We start from the raw sequence: 26,817 nt of genomic DNA, 5'->3' as shown, positions 1-26,817 counted from the left end.
TCCACCCCTAGAGGCTAGGATGACATTGCACTCAACCATGGAAGAAGGAGATGAAGACAAAGACAAAGACAAGGGTGGAGATGAAGATGAAGACGAAGGTTGAGATGAAGATGAAGACGAGGGTCGAGATGAAAATGAATATGGGAGTTAAGGTGAAGATGAAAAAGATGAAGACAATGAAGACAACAAAGAGGAGGAGCCAACACCCCAAATTGTACATAGAAATCCTACCTGAAACCATAAGCCACCGTCCTGTGGCACACATTTGGCCCGACAACATCGATGATATTTTTTCCTTTACATTTTATGATTTAAATATAATTGATATCAATAAAATTTGATCATTTTTTTGTTATATTTGTGTTGCAACTCATAATTTGCTTTGTTAAATTCTAATCTATATTGTACGAAATTTTATATCTATAATATTTTATATGAAACATTTAATGATAATTTTATAAATATTTAGAGGTAAATTATTACACCTAGTTTAACCTTATTTGTTATTTCACCATGGCAAACAAAATAGTGAATGGGGTAAGTTTATTATCCATCACTATATTTCTATGAAATGTTGAAAGTAAAAAGTCTAATGTGACCAAACAATCTATTAGGTATAGAAAAGAATGAATAGATTTTGTAAAAAAAAAAAAAAACATTGTAATAAATTTGTGTACAATAAAAATGAATAAAATTTGTTAACAAGGTGTTGTCCTCAATCCATCCCTCAAATGTTGACGTGTTGCCTTCGTATGCCCTAGGTTCCTGCAATAGCCGCATAACCTCTATTGATTAGCCCTCTCCCGAACATCCATATTGTTGCGTATACAAGTAACTGTAATATCCTGATTTTGGGCCTAGTCGGAATAGTGGTTTCGTGACCACAAAATCCGAGATATAAATAATTATTTTATGATTATTTTAAGGTCTATGATATGATTGCATGATTGTGTGAAAATTTCGTGAAGAAATTTTATGCATAAAGTGCTTAATTTGAAATTTGGGACTAAATTGAATAAATTGCAAAACTTGTGTTCTAGAAGTATTTTGCATAAAATTGAATTAGATTATTAATTAGAGGTCCTTAAAGAGTAATTTTACCAATTTCTAAGTCTATGGACAAAAATTGGACATGGATGGAATTTTTGGAAAGTTTAGTAGTAAGGGCATTTTGGTCATTTAGGGTAAAATGAATTAAAATACAAAATTAAAAGCCAATTTTGCTCATCTTCAACCCCATGGCCGAATATAGCAAGGAGAAACCATGGCTAGGGTTTTCAAGCTTCCAAGCTCGATTGTAAGTCCGTTCTAGCCTCGTTTTTAATGATTTTTACGTTTTTGGAGTCCCTTAGCTCGATTTAGCTTATGCTAGCAATAATTTAACCTAGGGTTTATATTTGGAAAAATACCCATAGGTGAAATTTGTGTATTTTGGTGTTTTATGATAGAATATGAAGTTTTAAATTATGTTAGACAACTTGTGCTACTCGGTTTTAAGTGAAAACGAGCAAAAGGGCTTAATCGGTAAAAATACCTAATAGTCATAAGTACATGTTAGAGTGAGAATTTGATGTTGCCATAGAAGGAAAAATGATCAGCATGTCATAAAACATAAGAAAATAGGCTGAATTTTAATTTACGAGCTTTGGGGCAAAAGTGTAAATATGCAAAAGTTTAGGGCAAAATTGTAATTTTTCCAAATATGATTTTGGGTCAATTTGAATAATGTGAGTCCTAATTAGACTATATTTTAAATGATAGAGCAAGGAAAACTGAAATTGGGCTAAAATGGGGAAAATACCAAGTTGTGGACGAAATGGTAAAAATAGCCATTTTCGCATACGAGGTAAGTTCATATGTAAATGTTGGTAACATAGTTATTATTTTAAATGTTTTAATGTTTTTTAATGATATGATAATTATTATGAAATATTATACTTGTGATAATTGTTTGATAATATGTCAAATTATGTGATATACTTGGAAAATGTGAAATACTACCGAGTATCGATATCGGCATTCCGTAGAAGATGGTTGAGACACATGATTGGGAAAAAGGTCCGTTGAACCTCGGGAATGGATTAGGATACAAGTGACATGTCACTGGGATATTTGGGCATCCGAACTCGTTGAGTTGAGTCCGAGTTCACTTATGGATGCGAATGTCCGAACTCGTTGAGTTGAGTCTCGAGTTCGTGAGATGTAACTAGGCATCCGAACTCGTTGAGTTGAGTCCGAGTTCACTTATGGATGCGAACGCCGAGCTCGTTGAGTTGAGTCCGAGTTCGCTTATGGGCGGTTACATGATTGCTTGATTGAATATGTGGCACTTATGTGCAAGTTATCCATGTATCCAATTATATTCGATGTGTTCAACGGGTAAAGTTCTACTCAAATGGAGGAATACTCAAGATGAAAGGGACGTATTGGTAAGTGTTGTGAAATGGATACTTTGAACAGGTATGTACTTAGCCCTCGGGTTGAAAACTCGATATAACAACAATATGGTAAGATGATAAATGAAAAGGTGATATGAATGTCTTGGTGATGATTATGCAAATGACGTTTTATGTTTGCTTATATGGTTATGTTACTTGCTATTTGCATGTGAGCTTACTAAGCATTTATGCTTGCTCCTCCTTTTCATTCCTTGTAGTGTTGACAAGCCAGCTCGAAATCGGAAACGGTCGGAGGCACGCTCACACTATCCGTATACCATCTTGGCATAATGGCTTGTATATTTTGAGTATGGCATGTATAGCATTATAATCATTTTGTATATATGGTCTTATGATATGGTTATTGAGTGGTATGGAAATAGAAATGCTTGGTAATGATTAGCCATTGGAATGGCTAATCATGATCATATTTGGTATTATGTATGTCAAATTGCTAGCTAATCCATGGAAACCATGAAATAGGTAAAATTTACCATAAAATAGATTCAGACAGCAGCAGTGATGTGAGTTTAAAAAATCACTAAAAATAGTAGAAATGAAATTAAATAATGAATAAGTTATGGAATCGAAGTTTGATGAGTCTATTTTCATATGGAATAAGCGAAACAGGTATATGAGCTATATTTTATGAGATGTTTAAATTTTTGTGAAACAGGGCCAGAGCGATTTCTGGATCCCCTGTTCTGAATTTGGAAATTCACCATAAATTTTACAAAGATAATTAGAAGTCATGCTTTATATGTACAGATTCCTTATTGAGTCTAGTTTTATTAGAGATAAACAGCATAGTCATTGAAGCTCTGTACAGGGAGATATCTGATTCGTAATACACAGAGGTCAGAGTAGTTGAACCCTGAAACAGGGGAGACTTTAACTAATAAACTGTACTAATTGGCCCAACCAAAAATTCTAGAAAAAAATTAGTAGATATATATATGAGTCTAGTTTCAGGAAAAATTTACGGAATTGGATTTCGAGTTTCGAAACTCGAGATATGATTTTTAAAGCGACTGTGATGCAGTTAGCCAGCTTGTCTGGAAATTTTAAAATGAATTGTATGAGCTGTTTAATTAATGAATTAAGTCCGTTAACACCTCGTGTTCGACCCCGGCAACGGTCTCGGGTAGGGGTGTTACAGTAACATTCGACCGTCCTTTTAGGAGGCAACAAAATTGAATATTCGATACCAATTCAAACAAGGCGCTGGACACTGACGGCTACACCTTTCATCTAAGACTAGTGGGAATTCAGAACTCCATACACTGTGCATGCGTTCCAGTCTTTACACATCATTAATATAAGGTGAGTATTGTATTTTTGCATTCACACATGTAGCAATTATATATGCGTATGGGAATTGAACTGCCTGGAATCTCCCACAATCCCAAGTCTCTTATCTTAAAGAAACACGGTATACTGCCCTTGATATGTCTTGGTCGGGTCTAGCAAACACTATGTATGTATTGGACGCGAGTGACACACTATATACGTAGTGTTTGCTCTTTCTTCATTTCGTTTAATTTCTTTCATGACATTCTCGCACCAAATGTGATCGTTCGCTATCTGTCTAGCATATGCCTCAACCTAGAAGCTTTTAGTAGTGCAGTGTTCTTTACTATCGTCGTAACATCTTCAATTACGAAATCTTCTAATAAAGTCTTGTTCATGTTGTCATGAATGCACTCGTTAATACCCGAAAGCACCCTATCATCATTTGATGTATTTGAAGCCCTAGAAAGTTCTTTGAAGTATTCTGTTACAATCTTTACTTTCTCTGCCTCATCACTAATCCATCCCCCATTTGGTCCTCTTAGCCTTTTCACCTTATTCCTTTTTTTTCGTTGATTTGCAAAGTTATGGAAAAATGATGTATTTTTATCTACAAATTTGACCCAATTCACTCTTGCTCGTTGCTCCCAAAATATTTCTTCTTTGCTGACTTTCAGATTTAATGCCAATTTGATTTCTTCTAACTCTATAAGTGTTTCATCATTCGGGTCCAAAGCATTCAATTCATCAAGTCTTTTATTCAATGAATGAGATTCCTTTATTTTGTTAGCCATAAGTCGTCCCATCTCGTTGTCCAGAATGTAACACCCCGTAACCGAGACCGTTGCCGGAGTCGAACACGAGGTGCTAACCGACTAATTCATTTACTCTCACAGTCCAATTAAAATTTTCCAGACGATAGCTAATGCGTCACTGTCACCTTAAAAATCATAACTTGAGTTCCACAACTCGAAAATCAGATTCGTAATTTTTTTCCCCGAAACTAGACTCATATATCCATCTACAGATTTTTTTCTAGAATTTTTGGTCGGACCAATTAGTACAGTTTATTAGTTAAAGCCTCCCCTGTTACAGGGTGCGACTACACTGACCTTCATGCATTACGATTTGGATATCTCCCTGTACAGGGCTTCAATACTGATGCCGTTTGTTTCTATAGAAACTAGACTCAAAAAGGTATCTATACATATATGGCATGACTTCTAAATGTCTCTGGTTAATTTATAATGAATTTCCAAAGTCAGATCAGGGAATCCAAAAACCGTTCTGGCCCTGTCTCACGAAAACTTTAACATCTCATAGTATAATGTTCATATGAACGTTTCGTTACTTTCCTATGAAAATATATTCATCAAGGTTCGATTACATAATTTATTCGCTATTTAATTCCATTCCTACTATTTTTAGAGATTTTTCACATCCACATCACTACTGCTGCCAGCATCTATTTTTAAGGTAAACTTTACCTATTTCATGATCCTCCATGGATCAACTAGAGTTTGTCATACATATACCAAAGGTGATCATGAATAACCATTCCCATGACTAACCGTTACCAACATTTCCATACCTCTCGACGGACGACATACAAAACGATTATAATGCTATGATCCAGTATACTTAAGCCATTTTCGCATGGCTATCCAAATTTACACAAAAGCGAAACGTACATGACCTACAACAAAAGGGTAGTCCTATACATTAACCAAAATATCCTCTCACTACTAGTATATTCTATACATGCCATAAGATATTCCAAAACATAGCAGTACTAAACAGTGGATAGTGATAGTGTGACTAGTTGTTGACGATCCCCGAGCCTGTAGCTTCCAAATGAGATCTATAAAATAGAGGAAACAAAGTACACGGAGTAAGCATTAAAATGCTTAGTAAGTTTCAAGCAGTGTCAACAGATAACAATCAAATTATAACATAGTTGTTCGTATTTTTACTTCACTCTTCCTTCGGGCATACCATCCCTTTTTCCGAATATGCACGTCTCATCATATGTAATAGGCAGATAAATTCTCACTTGATGGTGACCTCTTATGATCATAGGTACATTACATATTTTTACCTGACTTTCCACATTGACCAAATGCACAATAATCATAGAACAGTCTTATTGCTTTACTCACATGTGCATCACATAACGACCTTGTGATTTAGTCTAAATCAAACTTAAATATAATCTCAAATACATACCTGACCAACTTAACGCATTGAACGTATTTATTACTAATTGTCACCGTGAAGTCGCATAATCTTACGCTCTACTTGAATCTTCAAGAAAACCTTCATTCGGGCTTCCCGACAAAATCTCCACACGTAGTCATCGGGTCATTAGAGCTCGAGATATAGTACGAGCACGAAGCCTCACGGTCATTAATCGGTGATAATATTCTCGCATAAAGCTGCGGGGTTTTAACCGGATATAATCTTGACACAAATGCCCTTCGGGACTTATCACCTTTATACACTTTCACATCCATCACGTTGGCCACTCGGCCTATCACATATATACACTTTCACATTCATCACATTGGCCATTCGGCCTTGTCACATATATACACCTTCACATTCATCACATCGGCCATTAGGCCTTATCACATATATATACACTTTCACATTCATCACATCGGCCATTAGGCCTTATCACATATATATACACTTTCACATTCATCACTTCGGCCATTAGGCCTTATCACATATATATACACTTTCACATTCATCACTTCGGCCATCAGGCCTTGTCACATATATATACCCTTTCACATTCATCACTTCGGGCATCAGGCCTTATCACATATATATACCCTTTCACATTCATCACTTCGGCCATTAGGCCTTATCACATATGTATACGCTTTCACATTCATCACATCGGCCATTAGGCCTTATCTCATATATATACACATTCACATTCATCGCGTTAAATCTTAAATCAAAATATAAATTTTCATGTATTCACCTCACAATTATTCTAATATACTTCACATACCACATATACTATCATGTGCAGACTTGGTCTTGGCCGAATCTACATCAATCATTTTCCAATGAATAATTCAATTTCACGCCATACTATCATTTCATATTCGAATACTCATAAACTTACAATTTCACAAATTTTAATATCAAAGATCCATCTAACACTCATATATCATTTTACAATATCACGAATTAGAATTCAAGTATGGGTTTAATCAATAGCTTATGAGCAACTAAAACAAGTTTTATCCGTGTTTACCACAAAATCACATATTCACTACGAGCTGTTTTTCCTGAGCAATGGTCACTAAATTATTTATAACCGGAGCTACAAGGCTCCAAATCACTTGCCGTTAATTTTTCCTGAATATAGACTCGTATATCTTCCATCCATAAATTTTTCAGAATTTTAGGTTTGGCCAATCAATACCAGATTTTTCTTAAAGTTTCCCTTGTTTCACTGTTTGACTAGCCTGACCAGTCTTCACTACGAATCAAAATTCTCATTGTACAGAATTCAAAGTATGTTCTATTTGATTTCATTTGAAACTAGACTCATTAAGGAGTCTAAGCATATAAATTTTATCTTGTAACCATTTTTTTACAAATTATAGTGATTTTCTTAAAACAGAACAGGGATTTCGAGTCATTCTGACCCTGTCCCACACAACTTTAAATATCTCTTTATAGGAAATTTCTTTGCTTCCACGGTCTCTTTTATAAGAAACTAGACCAACTAAGATTTGATTACATATTTTATTCAGCCTATAATTCCACACCAAAAATTTATAGTGATTTTCTAAAATCACATTACTGCTGCTGTCCAAGCAAATTATTACAATTTGCTCTTAAGTTTCCAAGTCCAAACACTTATGAACTTACCATTTGAGTTTAAGACATATCATGGCCACATCATATCTTATTAAATCAACTCATTATGTCCTATTATGGTTGAATTTACTCAACGTTTAATCGCTTAAAACTTACCTCGGAAGTGGTCGACGACTAGATATCCACGGCTATTCGTTTACTTCCTCTTTTCCCCTATCCGACTTTGATCCTCTTTGCTCTTAAGCTTAAGTAAAACAATAGATTTGCTTAAGTACTTAACTAATATTATTCACTTAACAATCACATTTGGCAATCACATATCATTTAATCTATATCAAAAACAATAGATTTCAATATGTATCATATTTATGGTCAAACATAGCAAGAAAACTAAATAGGCTTTACTAGCCACACTTAGTTCTATTATAACATAACTCCACTTACTTATATGCACATTCGGCACAAGCAAACTTCATTTCAATTTTTCCACTCTTGAACTTATCCATAATATCCTAAGTTCATTTAGTAGCTAGGCAACAATTATACAAATCAACAAGCATTTAACAACAATGTACTTAACCAATCCTTCAAGTATACATTCGGCAATATATATATATATATGTTAATGACGAAAACACTTAGGCCAATTCTAAAACTTCCACAAATCTTCATGCTTACATGCCATAACCGTATGGTTCTTATCACACTTGGACCACAAAATGCATAAATTTCCCAAATTCTAATTACTATCATAAGCTCAATTTAGCACTCATTTAGCACTTCAACATAGCCGATTGTCATTAAGCAATTAAGCCACATCTATTCAATTTTTACCAAGCTCAACTCATCTATAATCAACCTTCAATACACTAAAGCATCAAAAACAACATCAAAAAAAATACAAACATCCATGACCGAATGTCATCTTCATAAATTTACAAAAACATTTGCCATGAGCTAGCTTCTATACTTGATGACCACTCCAAATATACAAAGATTTTCAATGAAAGAGCATTAACATACCTTAATCCCCTTTTCCACTACAGCCTTCTCCCACCTTTTTAGCCTTCTACTTGAAAATTTCAACTTATAAGCAAACAAATTTCATGGTTTTCCACCACATGCAGCCGGCCTCTCCTCTCTAGCTTCCTTTGCAAGAGACAAGGAAGCAAGATAGAAAATAAAAGTTGAAGTCCTTCTTGCTTCCATTCACGGCAATGGAGGGGGAGGGGAGACAACTTTGGTTTCTCCTCCCACTCCCTTCTTTTTTTATTATTCTTCCCACACATTTTAGCATAAAATGTCTATAATATGTCTTACCCCATAGCATGGCCGGCCACCATTTAGATTTTTGGCTAATTTGACATGCAAACCCTTCTTTTATACAACATGCATTAATAGGTCCTTATAGATTAACCTATCGCATTCCAAAAGTGTCACACATAAGTCCTATTACTAAATTCACATGCAATCGACTAATCGAAGCTTAAAACTTTCACACATTCATATTCACATATTTTAGACAATAGATATCATATTCAAATAATTTGGTGACTCGGTTTAGCGGTCCCGAAACCGCTTTCCGACTAGGGTCACTTTAGGGGTGTCACACAGAATCTCCCCAAGTTTTTGGAGTTTTGTAGGCACATCTTCCAAATTCGCTTCCCAATTTTTTTATTTGGTGTTCATATTGATCTTCTAATATCCAATTTGTGTTAAATCAAAAGCTTCGTTCCTTGCAAACCGTACTATTTTCAATCCCTAGATCAACTAATAATGGGCAATGATCAGATATAGAGTGCGTTAAATGTTTAACAAAATACCTTAGAAAAGTCTCCCACCAAGTCTGATTTGCCACTCTTCTGTCAAGTCTCTCGCGAACATTATTTTTTGATAATTTACCTCTTTCCCCTGTAAACCATCTATCGAAAAAGCCAATTTCATTAAGACCACACTTTTCCAGCGTCTTTCGAAAGTGGGCCATGTTTTCATCCATTCTTAGCCTGCCACCCCTCTTTTCATAAGAGAACATGATTTCGTTAAAGTCTCCTATCACCATCCACGATAAACCTTGAAAATTCCCTAAACTCTTTAATAGATTCCAAGTTTCCCCTCTGTATTGTTCCTCTGGAATACCATAAAATCCTGTGATTTTCTATAATGGCATTCCTTCTTTTTCTAAAATTACGGCGTTAATATGTTTGATTAAAAAACTTCCCAATTGCACCTCTTACTCCCATTTCCATCCAATTGATAATTCATCTTTGGATCCTCGCGCGCTAATGTCAATTCCATTAGAAAATGCACATCTTGCTTGAACTTTTTCCATTCTTTTATCGCTTAATTTTGTTTCAATTAGAAACAAAGTTTCGAAAGCCATTAATCACTAGTGGATGCCCCAACCCAAAAACGTTCCAACTTAATATTTTTATTGTGTCCGGTTGGCTCGCTTACTAACGGCCACTGATTTATCAAAAAAATGAATTAATGCTCCCATTTCCCTTTCTCTGTTATCATTTCTTTCCATCACAAGATTCAATTAGTGTATTCTCTTGTATGATTTCCCATTGATCAACAACTTGGTCTCCTTTCATGATAATCTGTTCATCAAACTTTTCTCTATCCCATCTATCAATTTCTATTCCGTTGAAGCTATTGCCCATTTGAGATCCATTTTGCCTTTCATCTCTTAGCCATTTACTTCCTGTAAATAACTCGTTCCTGATTGGTGCTCTTAAGGATAGATCCCATCCGAAATTGACTTCTTGAATTCCTATTGTCTTTCTTAGTGGGAAAAATCCTTCCCCATGACCTAGTTTTTTGCATAGGAAACAAAATAATGAGAGTAGCTTGTATTGAAAATATACATATCCCTCTTGTCCTTGATCCAACTCAATTTTTTCTTCCTCTTCAGTGTCAATTTTACATCGATTTTTACTCAAAATCTCATACATCTTCGTTCTCCTCTAGATATGAGTGCAACATCATATTGAATAAACCACTACAACAAAACAATGCTAAGACGACACTTATGAGGCGACACTTTCCTAAGTGTTGAGATAGACTGGCCAACATACGCTTTGGTAACTCTTTGTATAAGGGTTGGGATATGCATGACTAAAGCAACACTTAAATAAGAGTTGTCTTTGTCTAGTCCTAAGACGACACTTTTGAGGCAACACTTTCCTAAGTGTTGGGATAGAGTTGCGAACATACGCTTTGTCGAACTCTTTGTATAAGAGTTGGGATATGTATGCCTAAGGCAACACTTGAATAAGAGTTGGCTTTTGTGTAGTCCTAAGACGAAACTTTTGTGGCGACACTTTTGTAAGTGTTGGGATAGATTTGCCAACATCCGCTTTGGCCAACTCTTTGCGTAAGGGTTGAGATATGTATGCCTAAAACAACGCTTAAATAAGAGTTGGCTTTTGTCTAGTCCTAAGACGACAGTTTTGGGACTGCACTTTCCTAAGTGTTGGGATAGATTTGTCAACATACGCTTTGGCCAACTCTTTGTATAAAGGTCGAGGTATGCATGCCTAAGGCAACGCTTAAATAAGAGTTGGTTTTGTCCAGTCCTAAGACAATATTTTCCTAACTGTTGGGACAGACTTGCCGACATACGCTTTGGTCAACTTTTTGTATAAGGGTTGGGATATGCATACTTAAGGTAACGCTTAAATAAGAGTCGGCTTTGTCCAACACTATGACTACACTTTTGGGCCGACACTTTCCCAAGTGTTGGGATAGACTTGCGAACATACACTTTGGCCAACTATTTGTATAAGGTTGGTATATGCATGCCTAAGGGGTTTAGGATTTTAGGGTTTTAAGGTTTATGGTTTAGGGTTTAGGGTTTAAGATTAGTGTTTAGGGTTTCAGGTTTAGTGTTTATGATTTAAGGTTTAAGAATTAGTTTTGTCCAATAATATGTCAAGGCATCACTTAAGTTGGCAATTTAATTTATGTAACAAATATATTCATAAATGATTGACCTTTGAAAAAATATTTTGATTGAAATATATATCTAAATAAAAATATTAAAGATTATAGATATTAAGTTCGTGAATCTTATTATAATTTGTTAATAGGCTACAAAGAATTTGTTATTTTCCAAAATAATCGTGTTGATAGATGTTAGCTATCTAATGTATAGTATTTATTTTGAGGAAATATATATTATTATTATTGATATATTTCTTTGGTTAAAAGGTAAAAAATTAGGGCATGAAAAGATTATGTTTGTTATTCTCTTTGGATGGAACGTTAATGCATTAATGGAATTTTGTAAAAAGGATCGAATTGTTAGATAAATTCTAAGCTTTTGATAAATGCTTTCTCTTTGAAGTAACAATGCCAAGCTTGACACATTGCATTTTCTCAAAACATTGGATATGAAGAACATGCCCAAATTCCTTGGGAGAATATTTCCTTTTTATAATTATAGAGATAAATATATAAACCAAGTATGCTCTAAGGATTATATTCTTCGTACATTTGTAATTTATTACTTTACTTTTATTTTAAGAAATTGAATTTGTCGATTGAGTATTAGCTTAATTGGTATAAGTATTGTTGCCAATGTAAGAGGACGTGGGTTAAAATGCGCTGAAGAGCATTATCCTTGTATTTATAGGTTGGGGAAGGATTATAGATATATAGTTCTAACAAAAAAGTCATAATATTTATAGAATCCTCGTATTTTACGTGGATTTACTTGAAGACTAAGAGTTAAATATTAAAGTCATAATGAAAATTTTAGTTCTTAATATTTATTTTTTATCAATTTGGCTTTTATGTATTTATTTAAATTAAATATAATTCTTAATCTTTTAAAAAGAGTGAAATTTAATTATTATCCTTTTAAAAAAGTTAAATCATTATTATTTTAATAAAAATAATTAAAATGTAAAAATTTAAATATGGTAATATATATGCATGTTAATCCATGTTATTCATATTTTTATTTTTACGAACTATTTGTATAATTTTTGAATTTTAATTTTTTATTTAATGAATAAAAATTTTAAATTATTTACTGATATAATATATATAATAAATAATACCATGTTAGTATAAAGTACGTGTAGATTAGCGGGTAATCACCATAATATTATTAACAATTTATTGTTTTAGTTAACATTTTAGGTTATAAAATAAATTTACTCTTTTAAAAATTAAGAATCAAATTTAACTAAAAATGAAAGCTAAATTATTAAAAATTTCCAAAGTTTGAATATAAATTTATTATTATGATAATATTAAATAATAAATAGTTTAATTAAAGAAAGTAAAATATTTTTGACTAATAAATAATTAGTAAAAAATACTAAGTGACATGGCATGGGATTAGTGGTCAGTTTACCTTGATTCTTACCCATAAAAAACCCCTTATTCTCACTCCAAATTCTGTTGGCCAAAGAAAACCAATTGCATTTGCCGTCCACCACCTGCTTTAGCTACTGGTTTGTCACGGTACCTTCTTTGAAAGCCTGCCTTACAGATTCCATGAAATCCGTGACCCTGCAGTGGTAGATCCTGGTGAATCGGTTTCGACTTGTTGAGATTTGTCTCAATCTTCATGGGTATGTATGGTTGATTCGGTTTTGTGTTAAATAATAAATGAGGTCGATGTCTTTTAATCTACAGTTTATATATATTTAAGGTCGGGGAATAGTATTCAATTACTTGAAATCTTAGCTATTTTCATTTAATCTATAGTTATCTATATTTAAGGCCACTTTCCTTGTACAAGTGGGGTTTGATAAATTTGGAATTCTGTTTTTATTTCAGTAATATCAGCAATATTGACACTGCTTTTTTGGTCTGTTTAGTAATCCATACTGAGCTTTATGTTGGAAACCCATTGCAAATTTAAGCAATGTATATTTCCACTCAAGTTCAGGTCAACAGAAAATAACAGAGCTAAGGGGTTTTACCTATGTTTTCTAGTTGAAGTTGGCCACAGTGTGAATTGAGGGTTCATAGATAGTGTTGTAACAATTAGTGCAAAGTAAGATTGCACATTAAGAGGCTTCCCCTAACAACATAGAGAAGGATAGTCGATAGAAGCTAAAAAGACTCAATACTTGCTTGCTCTGTATGAAATCCCCGACCCTATAGTGGTAGAACTTGGTGAATCAGTTTCGACTTGTTGAGATTTGTCTCAATCTTCATGGATATGTTGGTTGATTCGGTTTTGTTTTATTTTTGTTTTTTTTGTTTTTTTTTCTCGTTAAGAAGTTGTTTTGTGTTCAATAAATAAAATACAAATATATTTTCATTCGGTGGCAGGGCTCGTGCTATACAAAAATTGTTGGAGAAACTTACTACTCAACAAAAGATCTCGTTTTTTATGTTTGCTCTAAGCACTGAAGCTGTTGCATTGTCGAAGGACTTGAATGGTCATCGTGTAATCCAGTATTGCTTGAAAAATTTCTCTGATGAAGATAACAAGGTAGCATTAATTTTGGACTAGTAATGATATGAGTTAAAGCTTTATTTTTTTTTTGTCTATGTTAATCCTGTTTTAGTTTAATTATTTATGTCTTCAATCATTTGAATTAAATTGCAAGGGTTACATGATACTTGCTCATATCTAAAACGTTACGACTATGAAATAGATGCATTAACTGCTGTTTTGTTGACCAAGATTTGTTTTTTTGCATTGCACATTTGTTAACTTTTTTTGGCCGTCGGTTTGCATTGGCAATATTTTCTAAATGTGGTGGCTAATAACTGTTATCAAATTGCAATAGACAAATGTAAATTAAAAATTATAAACATCATTTAGTTCTATTGTGGCATGTTTGTGTTGATTGATTGTAATAAACATCATTTTTGTGTAGGTTTTTTTTTGAGGTTTGTTTTTCATATGGGGTTCAGTTGGGTTTTTGTGGATTAGATTACTGTAATCTATTTGTAATCGGTTTTGTTCTTGCTTAGGACTGTTTGCTCCTGCTGTATGTTTTGCTTTCTGCAGCATTGTTAGCTGCTGCACTTTGATTAAGTGAAAAAAAATTAGTTCTATTGTGGCATGATTGTGTTGATGATTGATTGAAAATTATAAACAGTAACAATCTGATTGAAATTACCTTTGTTCTGTCTAATTTCAGCAAGATATATAGTTTTCATACATTTGCATCCCCTTATATGCAAGAATAGCATATTTCAGTTAGCTGAATCATTCACACCATTGATTCTCCACCATTCTTTTCTTTAACTAATCTCTTTTATCTGGCTTGACCGCATTATAGAGCCCTATCTATGTTTTGCTGAAAATGGTTGACTTAATAGTTTTATTTGTGAAATTCTCATTTAGGGGTTGTAGTAGAACCAAAAGCTTTAGCAGAACCCCTATTGCTCAATGTTGTTCGAAGCAAGATGTTGAAAGACCACCAGTTTGGCTTATGAGGTAAGCAGGGAGGTACATGAAGGCAAGTTTTTAAATCAATGTGGTTTCAAAAGCAATTTTTTTTTAATGTTCTGCATTTACTTTGGAGATTGGATACCTCAAACTTTAATATGTCTGTTTCATGTTTCGACTATCCTACCTTTTTTTGAAGAAAATGAAAAAAGAAAGATTCATTTTCTCAAGGGAAAAAAATGTCAATTTTTTTTTGAAAATAATTAGTCTTTTAAAAAACGTCTATTTGCCCTTCTTAATTGGCATTGAGCTTGCCTCATATGAAGCTTTTTTGAGCTAATTTGTTGATGATATAACCAGAAGGTTAGTTAATCTTTTCTTTTCCTTTTTTTTTCGTTTTTAAAATTTTTCTATCTTTGTAGTTTGGACTATTTTATTTAGGAATTTAGATATTATTTATCATAAATTTTAATATTATTTAATTGTCATAAAGATAAATTTTATTTATTTTAATATTTAAATTTGTTATTTTATTTCTGGATTAGGTAATTTTGGTTCCTGTTAGCTCACTAGGAAGCTCATCTCTTTTCACACATGAACCTTAGGATTAGGTATTAATAGATACTTTATTTTAATATTAATTACTTTAACAGATGGTTGATAAAAGTTGGATGGATGCTCCAAGATTTAGCACCAATCACCTAGCTGGAATAGAAAGATTTCTATCATTTGCAATTGAAAAATCAATTTTTAATGGAAAAATATATTGTCTGTGCCATCGTTGCAATAATAGGAAATTGCACGAACCACATATTATGGGTGAGCATCTTCGTTTTCATGGTATAATAAAAGAATACAAGTATTGGATTTTTCATGGAGAATCCATTGAAAGAACATCGGTGCAAACCGACCAAACATTGAGAACTTCTCCGTCAATTTGTACGTTGTTACAAGACAACGAAGCCGATTTAAGAGATCTCATAATGGATGCTCTAGGTATCAACATCCCAACTCTTAATGAGATTTTTGATAGAGTTTCAAGCGAGTTTCAAAATAATGGTCGAGAGTATGATGTTAATGAGCCCAAAGGACTACGGAGAGAGCAACTACTCTTCTAAATGATTGTGATATTCTGCTGTATCCCAGTTGTGTCAAGTTCTCATGCATCTCATTCCTACTTCGTCTTTACCACTTCAAAGCACTTTTTGGATGGTCAGCAAAATCTTTGACATGCTTATTGGAGTTTTTAAATGAGGCATTTCCAGATGGAAACACAATCCCGACTACATACTATGAAGCGAAGAAAAAGATTTCTACACTAAATATTAGATATGTGAAGATTGATGCATGCTAGAATGATTGTATGTTATATTGGGGCGATGCTAGTAAAAAGATCAGTTGTGATCTCTGTAAAAGCTTAAGGTAGCAATCTTCTAATGAGTTAGATGCAAATGAACAAGTTAATGGTAGTTGTCACCATCCTAAGCCTGCCAAGGTATTACGGTACTTTCCTTTGATTCCTAGACTTAAAAGATTATTTCAATCCTCCAAGACATCACAATCCATGAGATGACATAAAGAAGGACGAACCAAAGATGGTATATTGAAACATGCAACCGATGGTTCTGCCTAGGATATGTTTGATAAAAGGTTTACTGATTTTGCATCTGATCTTCGCAATGTTAAGCTAGGTTTGGCTAGCGATGGATTCAATCCATTTCGAACAATAAGTACAAGTCACAGTACATGGCTCGTACTTCTTATTCCTTATAATTTGGAACCTTGGGCATGCATGAAACAATCATCAATGATACTCTCAATGGTTATCCCTGGTGAAAAAAGACCTGGCAATGACATTGATGTCTACATGCAACCTTTAATTAAAGAGTTAAAGCAATTGTGGACAGGAGTTGATGCTTTTGACTCATCAGCTTCCGAATCTTTCACTTTACGGGATCAATGATTTCCCAGCTTACGCTAATCTTTCAAGGTGGAGTACAAAAGGTCGGGTTGCTTGCCTAGTATGTGCTGAAAAAACTAAATCTCGATGGCTACGGTATGGTCGAGAGTTCTGTTATATGGGTCATCGTCGATGGTTATCAGCTGAACACCCATTTCGAAAATAGAGTCATGAATTCGATGGCACTATCGAGTATGGGGTAGCTCCTATACCATGATCCAGGGAAGATATTTTAAGAGAAGTTGAAGGTGTTAATTTCATTTATGGAAAAGCTCGAAAGAGCGATAGAGAAGAACTAGATGAAGGGTCTGTAAGACTTGATGTAGACGAGGGGTGTGATTTGTTTAACAACTTTAAAGAATTACTGGTAGAGGGAGATGAATCAAATCTCATAAATCAAGACGAGACTTTATCGAAGAAGATGAGCATATTTTTTGACTTGCCTTATTGGCATTACAATTTACTTCGACATAACTTGGATGTCATGCACATCAAGAAGAACATATGTGACAATGTCGTAGGCACCCTTCTTAATCTATCACGCGGTGGTAAAGATAATTTCAAGGCACGCAAGGACCTACAAGATATGGGCATCTGAAGTTATCTTCATCCAAAAATGAGAAATAGGAAAGAGTACCTACCGCAAGCATGTTACACTCTTGCATCAAAGGAAGGAGATATTTTTCTTTCCATTGTGAAAAACTTAAAGGTACCCGATGGTTATGCATCAAACATATCTCGATGCATGAATTTGAAAGAGCACAACTTGAGCAACCTTAAAAATCATGACGGTCACATTCTCATGCAAGATTTGCTTCTTATATGCTTAAGAGGAGTTATAGAAAAGAAGGTGCTAAGTGTTATTACTAATCTATTAGATTTCTTCAAGAGATTATGTGCAAAAAGTCTTGATCCACAAGAAGTTGATCAACTTCAAATACAAGTCGTATTAACACTTTGTGAAATGGAGAAAATATTTCCTCCAAGTTTCTTCACAATTATGATTCATCTGATTATTCATTTGGAGATAGAGGCTAAGCTTGGTGGACCTGTTCAATACAGGTGGATGTACCTGATCGAAAGGTATATGAAATATATCAAAAATATTTCACAATATTTTATTTTTATTATTTTAATATAGAATATAATAAGTATGTAAAAATAAATGTATGTGATGTAGGTATCTTATGGGATTGAAAGCTTCAGTGCGAAATAGAGCTTATCCCGAAGGTTCCATTGCTAAAGGGTACATACTTTTAGAATGTCTTACATTTTGCTCGCGGTATTTTTCTGATGTGGAGACTATATTTTCTCATCCTCTGAGGAATGATGGGAATATTCAAAAATGATACATTTTCTCTTCTGGAGGACGTCCAATTGGCACCATGAACACGAAGATATTAGACATGCGATCTCTTGCACAAGCAAACCGCTATGTTCTATTGTATAGCGATAAGTTATCACCATACCGTCAGTGAGTTTCTTGAGGAAAATCTTTTCATTCGATTCTTTTTCTTAACCAATAGACAAATAAAGTTATCACATAATTTGTATACATTTTGATAACATTTTTCGCAAAATACTGAATATATTATAGGGAATTTTTGGAATCTGAGCGAGCTATTTATGGTGGCATTCAAGTTAGTAAATGCACAGAGGAAAAATGGTTGGTTGAAAAGTTCCCAAGATGGCTTGTGAAACAAGTAAATTGTCACTTTTAAAATAATTTATCGTATTATTTATGTAATGAGGGAACATTGTGGAAATTTGATCATAGAATAAGTGTTCGTTGATTTCCTACTATATGGTTAGATTCTAAAGATGGAAGTTGAACAAGTTGATGCTGATGTAATTACTCTTACTCGAGGACCGCATAAGGTGGTTTCTACATATGATGGGCTTATAATTAATGGTTTTAGGGTCTATGCTAAAAAACTTAAGCAACATCGTAAGGCTCAAAATAGTGGCGTGATGGTTTTTGCTGACGGGAGAAATTATTATGGCAATTGCATTGAAATTCTCGAGCTAAACTATTATGAAAGGTTTTGGGTTATCATGCTTAGATGTGATTGGGTGAATATTAAATCTCCTAGGAGTATGAAGAAGGATGCAAATGGTTTTATTATGGTGAAATTTTTTGAGCTTATCCATATAGGGAATCGTGATTCAGACGATCCATACATACTGGCTTCTCAAGCAAAACAAGTATTTTAAGTCGAGAATGGCAAGAGTGAAGGATGGTTCCATGTTATCGGAATAAAGCCAAGAGATTTGTTCAATCTAAGCATTGAAACCCTTGTAGAAGATGATGAATATTCGCAATGTGATCATCATATTGTAACTTAATAATTTTAGTTTTAATTTGAACAAGAACAATATTTTGAAGTGCAAAGATTTAGTGTAATTGATATTTTTAATGCAGTATAGTAGAATGAATTGCCTAAAAGAAACAGAGCACTTAGATGAAGATGACATTCATGTTATATTAACATCTATGTATGTTCATTTTTATATTTGAAGACATTTTGGGTCATTAGAATTATGAAATTATAAACTGTTGGAAGCCAAGAATATAGTCTTATTCAACATATGAGCTTCATTCAATACTGAGTTTATTTTAATGAAAATGAAAATGAAGTTATTTTTATCTGCAGATAATGACTGTAAATATGCAAGCTATTTTTAAGAGTTATTTTTAAGATTTACATATGTTATTCAGGTGAAATCGTGTTACTTGACTACACTTCCTCGACATAAAGAGCTTGTAACGAAACTAAGGTCAATACATTCCAAACTGTCATATGAAGGTTCAATTGCTAACAAACATCCTACATATAGGTGCAATAAAGTGCAGGTGTTTACCAATCACTATAAAAAATGCTTAATGTATCTGTTTCCATGACCCATTGTTTTACTAGGAAGATGTCAAGACTTTAACAAAATATCTTTCTACTTAGTTTAGATTAATTAATGGTTAAGTTGAGTCAGTTTTTAAATTTTGTTCTAATAGTTATTGTTCTAATTGTTTTACTAGGTTGAAGCTGCAACGCAATTTTTAACAGTCATGCGATAGTACCTCGAGTCAATTTGTGCAAATCTGAGATCTCATACAATTACTAGTGTACAATCAAACCATGATAGGGTTGGCAGTTTGGCTCATATAATTGATGTTGTTCCTCGGTTTCTTTCTGAATCATTACCATCATCTTTTTTATGTGTTTGATTAATTTCCAGGTTTCTTTGCTACTTAAAGATAGCTTTATTGACTCTTTTCCTAGTAAGGACCAGCTGTTTATTAAGGTAACTTCAGTTCTCTATTTTGATGGCTCAACATCTTTTAGTTTAAACTCGATCCAAACCTATCATTGCTGCTTGAAAACACACAACACATCTAGATCTATGTTAAAGTGCAATTTATCCCCTTATTGATCAAATAGATAGAATTAATCAACCATCAACATATATTTAAATAGGATGAGGTTCAATTACAGTAATCTTGGTACATGCTCATTTAACAGACCACGTGCTATTGCTTTATCATTGGTATCAATCATGTTTGCTACATTTTACCATGTTAATAACGCATGATGCCTGAACTACGGGGCCCACCATTCGTCTAGCTAAAACACTGACTGATCTTTTTATGTAAAAAAGCCATAGAAGCAAGTATTGGTTTGTTCTTTGAAGATCAGGAGCAAAACCTTCCTGAGCCCTGTAAATACTCTGCATCTCTGGGTATATTGATGATACAAGCATTGGATTAGATATCAATGATATGCAGTTAATTATCTAGGTATATTTGGATACACATGTTTTACAAAACCTCGTAATATATTATTTGTTTAGGTTTGATGTGTTATTTATTAAATCTAATTTATTTATAAAAGTCAATTTTAGGTTATTATTTTGAAAATTGAATAGAATATAAATTTATGCAAATATTCAAATATTTGCTTCCCCTTTGTCTTTTTGTTATATATTTCCTTGGGCTATTTTTTTTTTTGTATTTTGGGCTTAATTTGGTGTTTTTGTTTATTTTGCTTGGTTTTTGGTTTATTGGGTCTGCTTCGACCCCGCTTTTAATAAAATGCAGTCATTATTTTCTAAAATATATAAATTCCAATGGAATGGACATTCTTTTTTACTTTAAAATTGTTAGCCAAACCTTAAAAGATAAAATAAAAGGTAAGTAAATAAAGAAGCAAACCTTGCTCCAAATTTACAGTAGGTTTTCAAGTTTCCCAGCAACAGAGTTGAAAATTCATATTTTTCCCAGTTTTTTCTCCTCCTCAAAACTCATGAATTTTTTGGTGCTCTGCTGGCTACTTCATCGTTAACCATTACCACTTTGTTTTCTAGGAAAATGATTGGCAAAAGCAGAACATTAAAAGGTGTACGATTCTATTCTAGGGGTTCTTCGACAGGTTCAAACACCTTGGGAAGTGCTGCTACTGATAGTCAAAGCATGGGAGATGAAACTCTAACTCAATCAGCAGAAGAAGTACCTGGAAGTCCGGCTGGTACCTCCATTGTCTTCTCACTTATTATTTCTCTGGTTTTAAACTAGTTTATTACCTTCTGCTGGTATTTATTCTTTCTCTGGTACTTATTATTTCTTTGATTAAGTTGACTAATGGTTAATGGCTTTATAGTCTAGTTTTCTTTTTGTTCACAATATACAGGGAAACAAAAAAAATTGGCTTTAACTTTGTCTTTGGTTTTTTGCCCTATTGATAGTTCTATTTGCTACCATTTTGTCGCCGCTCTTATTTTGCACTCCATTATTGGAAGGATTTTTTGTTTTGTTTTATTTCCTTCATAGATTCCTTTTCATCTTCTATTGTACTATACTTTTTCACAACTTTCGGACCATTTCTTTGCTTTGTTAAACATGATGGGTTTTTACATTTCTATTTGTTCTTCAACAAATTTAAAATCTTGTTTGTTAATTAATAACATATCTTGAAGATTTAAAATCTTATCCTTAATTTATTGAAGAAATATTTTATATGTTGATTATCTGACAATTTTGATGGAAAGGTTGATAGTAATTGACTAATACTTATATATTGAAAGGTTTGTGTATGTAAAAAGGTGGAGAATTTTAGCACTTATTCGATTATAAGGTTTGTGTAAGTAAAAAGGTGGAAAATTTTAGCACTTTCTCTATTATTTGGAACTTGTTTTCTAAAGTGCATTTTGTAAGTAATCAAGTGAGTTTCTTGATTTACAAACTAAACTTTTAAGAGGTAAATTTAGAGAAGAGTGATTTAGATGTTAGGTGTAAAAGTGAATTTACTAATCTGGTAAAGTGTTGCTGTTTGTAACCATATATATGAAGTCTTAAGATAATACATTATCTTTAGGTGAGTAAACATAAAAAAATCGAACAACATAAACATATTAAGTGTTCATTGTGTTTTTTTTTTTGGTCACCTGTGCTTGAAGAAGCCCTGCTTAGTTTACTTGCAATTACTGTTTTTATTCTTTCAAACTCTGTGACTAAGGGGCAGCCAAAGATGTTTGAAGTCAGATAGTGTCAAATGCTTCGCGACACATGGTTTTCACTTTCAATCTTAGTGGATTATTGATAATATTTCATCTGCTATTAACCTTGTTGTAAACCGGAGCAATTTTGAGACATTGCTAAACAAAGATATATGTTATTAATCGTGAGATTTTTCAAAGGAATAATTTTTTCTCGAATTTTTTTACTAATTAGAGTTCACTTTTTTTTAGCTATGAATTTTTTTTATTTGAACAAATAGAAAGAATTTTTGTTATTGTTCAAAAAAAATTTCAATTTTCTAATTAAAATTTTCAACAAGATTTTGAAATTAAGTTGACTTAAAACGAGAAGAGGGTACTCTTTTGACTCACCTATGATTCCTATTGAAGACTCCTATTATTGATGAATCAAGTTCAGAAATAAAATCATTCAAAAACCCTTCTCTTAAATAAAGAATTTTGATGCTTTTCTGACTTTAGCGCTATTTGAGGTACTTTCACATTACAAGTAATAGCATAAAAGAAATTTGTTTATGTATTTTTATGATAAAGAAAATCTTTTATTATGATTTTATATAATTAATATTGGTTTTTTCTTTTTACCATATTCACAATTTACTCCTGCATCATATTTATTTATTCACATTGATACATAATTTATTTTCAATTTTCATATCTAAAATATAATTGTTACTTTTGACAGAGGCTACTAAGGGTACTAAGAGAAAGCGAGAGCCTACAAACATGAAAGATATATGGAACCTTCAACCTGGAACTCGTATAGTAGTAGATGCCAACCAATATGGCCAGCTTATTGGGAAGGAAGCGTCCAAATTGGCTGAATTTCTCTGTACAATTGCAAGGACTGGTTTTATTTTTCCTTTGAATAGAAAACATTGGAAACATCTTTCTAAACATGTGTTGGAAAACATATTGAGAATCGTTCATTTATGTATTACATAATCATTTTCTAATTTAATGTATTGTAATAATTTTGCATTATTTGAAATTGTATGTAATGAGTACTTGCTACATTATTTTGTTATATGTGTAGGAAAAGTTTGATCTCCAAGGTAAGGTGGAGGACTCTGACATTCTCTCACATGTTGGAAAACTCCGAAAAAAAGTTTAAATCGACTTTAAAAACTAGATACTACAAAAAGATGGTCCAAGAAGGTCGACCGATTGAAGAAATATACAAAAACAATCCTCCTAGTGTGCAAGATGATCAATGGAAGTGGCTAGTGGAGCGATGGGGAACATCACAAGCTGAGGTATGCACTTTTATTATACTAAATGTCCTATTTTTTCTGCTTCCACTTACGGTATGATCAAAGTAGGGGGTGCATAAATGCGTGATTTGTTGAATGAGGCATAATAAACTTAACTTTCCTATTACTCTCATTTTTTTTTCATTAATTTAAACAATAGGCACAATCAAAAAAGGCAAAAAGAATCTTCACCAAAGGTGTGTTATGCACACACTACTGGTAGTACAGTATATGTGACCCTCAATGCACAGTTTGTAAGTATTACATATTAATCAATATGTAACTTATATTAATTATTTTGTGCTCATTGGTGAATATTGTTAACAACTATTGTTTTGTTGTATAATAAGCTGAGAAGGAAGGCCGTGAACCCTGGCGTTTGGAATAGTTTAGATTTCAACATTTGCGCAAAGATGGGAGTGAAAAATTGAGCAGTGAGGCAGCAAAACAAGTTTATGTAAGAAACAAATGGGTATTATTTCTTTATTTATATTTATTTTGACATCAATTTTTTTTTTCAAAATAGATTTTTCTAATTAAAGAAAATTGTAGGATGAAGCATGCAAGATGGTTAAAGACTCTATGCCAACACCTGAGAGCTCTTTCACACCCCAAGATAATATTGCATTAGAAAACAAGGTCTATACACAAGTGTTCGGCTCTGAAAAGGATGGAAAAATGTTGGGATATGGACGTGGGATGACCAAATCCAAGTTGTTTGGCTATGGGTCAGTCACTCGATGAAGCCAATCTACATCGGCTATTAGTACATTGATTGAAAAGATGAGTGCTAAACATGTCGAGCAAATACAAACAATTCAAGCCGAACAAGCAATTCGAGAGAAAACTTTACTCGAGGAAGCAGAATCTCGATTTTGTACGGAGGCCGCAGAGCGAGAAGCTCGTTTGATAGCTAAGGTAGAAGAAAGATTTATGAAATTAATTGGAATTCGAGAGGCAAAGTTCATGGATATGATGGATGCTCGTGAGAAAAAAGTATATAGATCTCATCAATGAGTGTATGGCAAAAGGAATGTCAAGTAAGTACAAGGTTTTTCATAGTAAGCATAGTAAGGTGACTATTTTATAACTAGATTGTCAATAAGTTTGTTAATGATTTAATGGACATTGATTGTTGTAATTGAATGCTATGTTCTTACTTGACGTCTTCATTGCTTGCTCAACTAATAATTAGTGGATGTACTGATGAAAATTCTTTATTTAGCTTCAATTTATGGTTCTTTGGTTAATATTAAAATATTCTTCCCATGTGTTCATATTGTTTCTCATCTAACTCGTATAAATAGAAAATGTACATTGCTATTTTTGCAGTTGAATTTTAGAGTAATGGACTTGATGATAAAGCCTTCAGTTCAGATGATGATGAATAAGGCTTACTGCATATTATGTATTATATATATATATATATATATGTTATAGTGGTTGATGAATGCAGTTGTCCTGCTTCTATTAGGATTTTGTATAATTTTTTGATGTCATGTGAAATAGGTTGACAACATGTTCGCAACTTGTTGACTACTTCTATTAGGATTTTGTATATAAATTACTAACTGTATTATTCAATGATAATTTTGTATTTATATGATCATTTTATGTTAATTAATTGTTCAATTAATATTGATTCAAACTTTTCCAAACCCAATACATTGCTCATATTTCACCAAAATAGGCTCTTAAAATCGAGAAAAACGTCGTAAAAAAATATTAGACATGAGACAAAGATCTATCCCAACCTTTTTAAGTTTGCCTTGGACGGGTTTACCCTAACCTTTTTAAGGTTGCCTTAGACGGGTTTATCCCAACTTCTTTTAAGTTGTCTTCGAAAAGGTTTATTCCAACTTTTTTAGGGTTGTTGTAAATGGGTTTATCTCAACATTTTTAACATTTTCTTAAACAGGTCAATCCCAACCTTTTCTAAAAGTTTCCTTAGACAAGATCTATCCCAACCTTTTTAATGTTACCTTAGATGAATCTATCCCAACCTTTTTAACGTTGCATTAGACAAGTCTATCTCAACCTTTTTTTAAGGTTGCCTTTAACAAGGTCTATCCTAACATTTTTAAAAAGTTGCCTTAGATAGGTCTATCCCAACATTTTTTAAAGGTTGCCTTAGATAAGGTCTATCCCAACTATTTTAAAAGGTTGCCTTAGATAAAGTCTATCCCACCCTTTTTTAAAAGTTGCCTTAGACAAGGTCTATACCAATCTATTTAAGGTTACCTTAGACGATTCTATCCCAATCTTTTTTAAAGGTTGCTTAGACAAGGTTTATCGTAACTTTTTTTAAATGTTGCCTTAGATAAGGTCTATCCCAACTTTTTTAAAAGGTTATCTTAGACTGGTCTATCCCAACCTTTTTAAGGTTGTCTTAGACGGGTCTATCCCAACCTTTTTCAAAGGTTGGCCTTGACTAGGTTTATCCCAACCTTTTTTAATGGTTGGCATTGACTAAGCCTTTCACAACCCTTCAATAAGGGTTGGCCTATGTTGACTTATGCCAACTCTTTTTCAAAAGCGTCGTAGAGCCTATGCCAATTGTACTATAGACAACCTTTTTGGAAGCATCAATCGAAGCGTCGCGAAACCTATGTCAACCTTTTTTGCGTCATCTTAGATAAAAAAAAGTGTCACAATAGGGTTGTTTTGTTGTACTGAACTGACCAATAAAATCCCCCAACTTTCTTGCCATTCCTTCTGATATGGGTCCATACGGTAAATTATGTACCTAAATCCAAAAATAACTATGGTTCAAGGGAATTTGCTTTGAATCCTCACTTTTAATAAATCGATGAAATACTAATAAATGTCTGTTGAATGACCATGTCATTCCATCCAATACTCTTTTGATGTCAACTTCATAAAAGAAACGGAAAAGATATATTTTATCCCTTAGATCTGATATTACAACACCCCCTAATGAATGCCACAAATATACCAATGTTCTTTTAAGAAACGGGAAGTGAATAACACAATCTGTAAGTGCTTTTCTTACTAAACATAACTGATAATCCTCATCTTCTTTGTGCAGGTCGCTTTCATATGGGATCGGTTCTTCCTCTTCATCCTCCAGTTTAAGATTTGCGATTTTAGCCTCTATCTATACTTAAATTTTTATTGAAT

This window comes from Gossypium arboreum, chromosome 7, assembly GCF_025698485.1.
Source record: "Gossypium arboreum isolate Shixiya-1 chromosome 7, ASM2569848v2, whole genome shotgun sequence".
Classification (NCBI taxonomy): Eukaryota; Viridiplantae; Streptophyta; class Magnoliopsida; order Malvales; family Malvaceae; genus Gossypium; species Gossypium arboreum.
Note: the sequence above shows the minus strand (reverse complement) of the source record.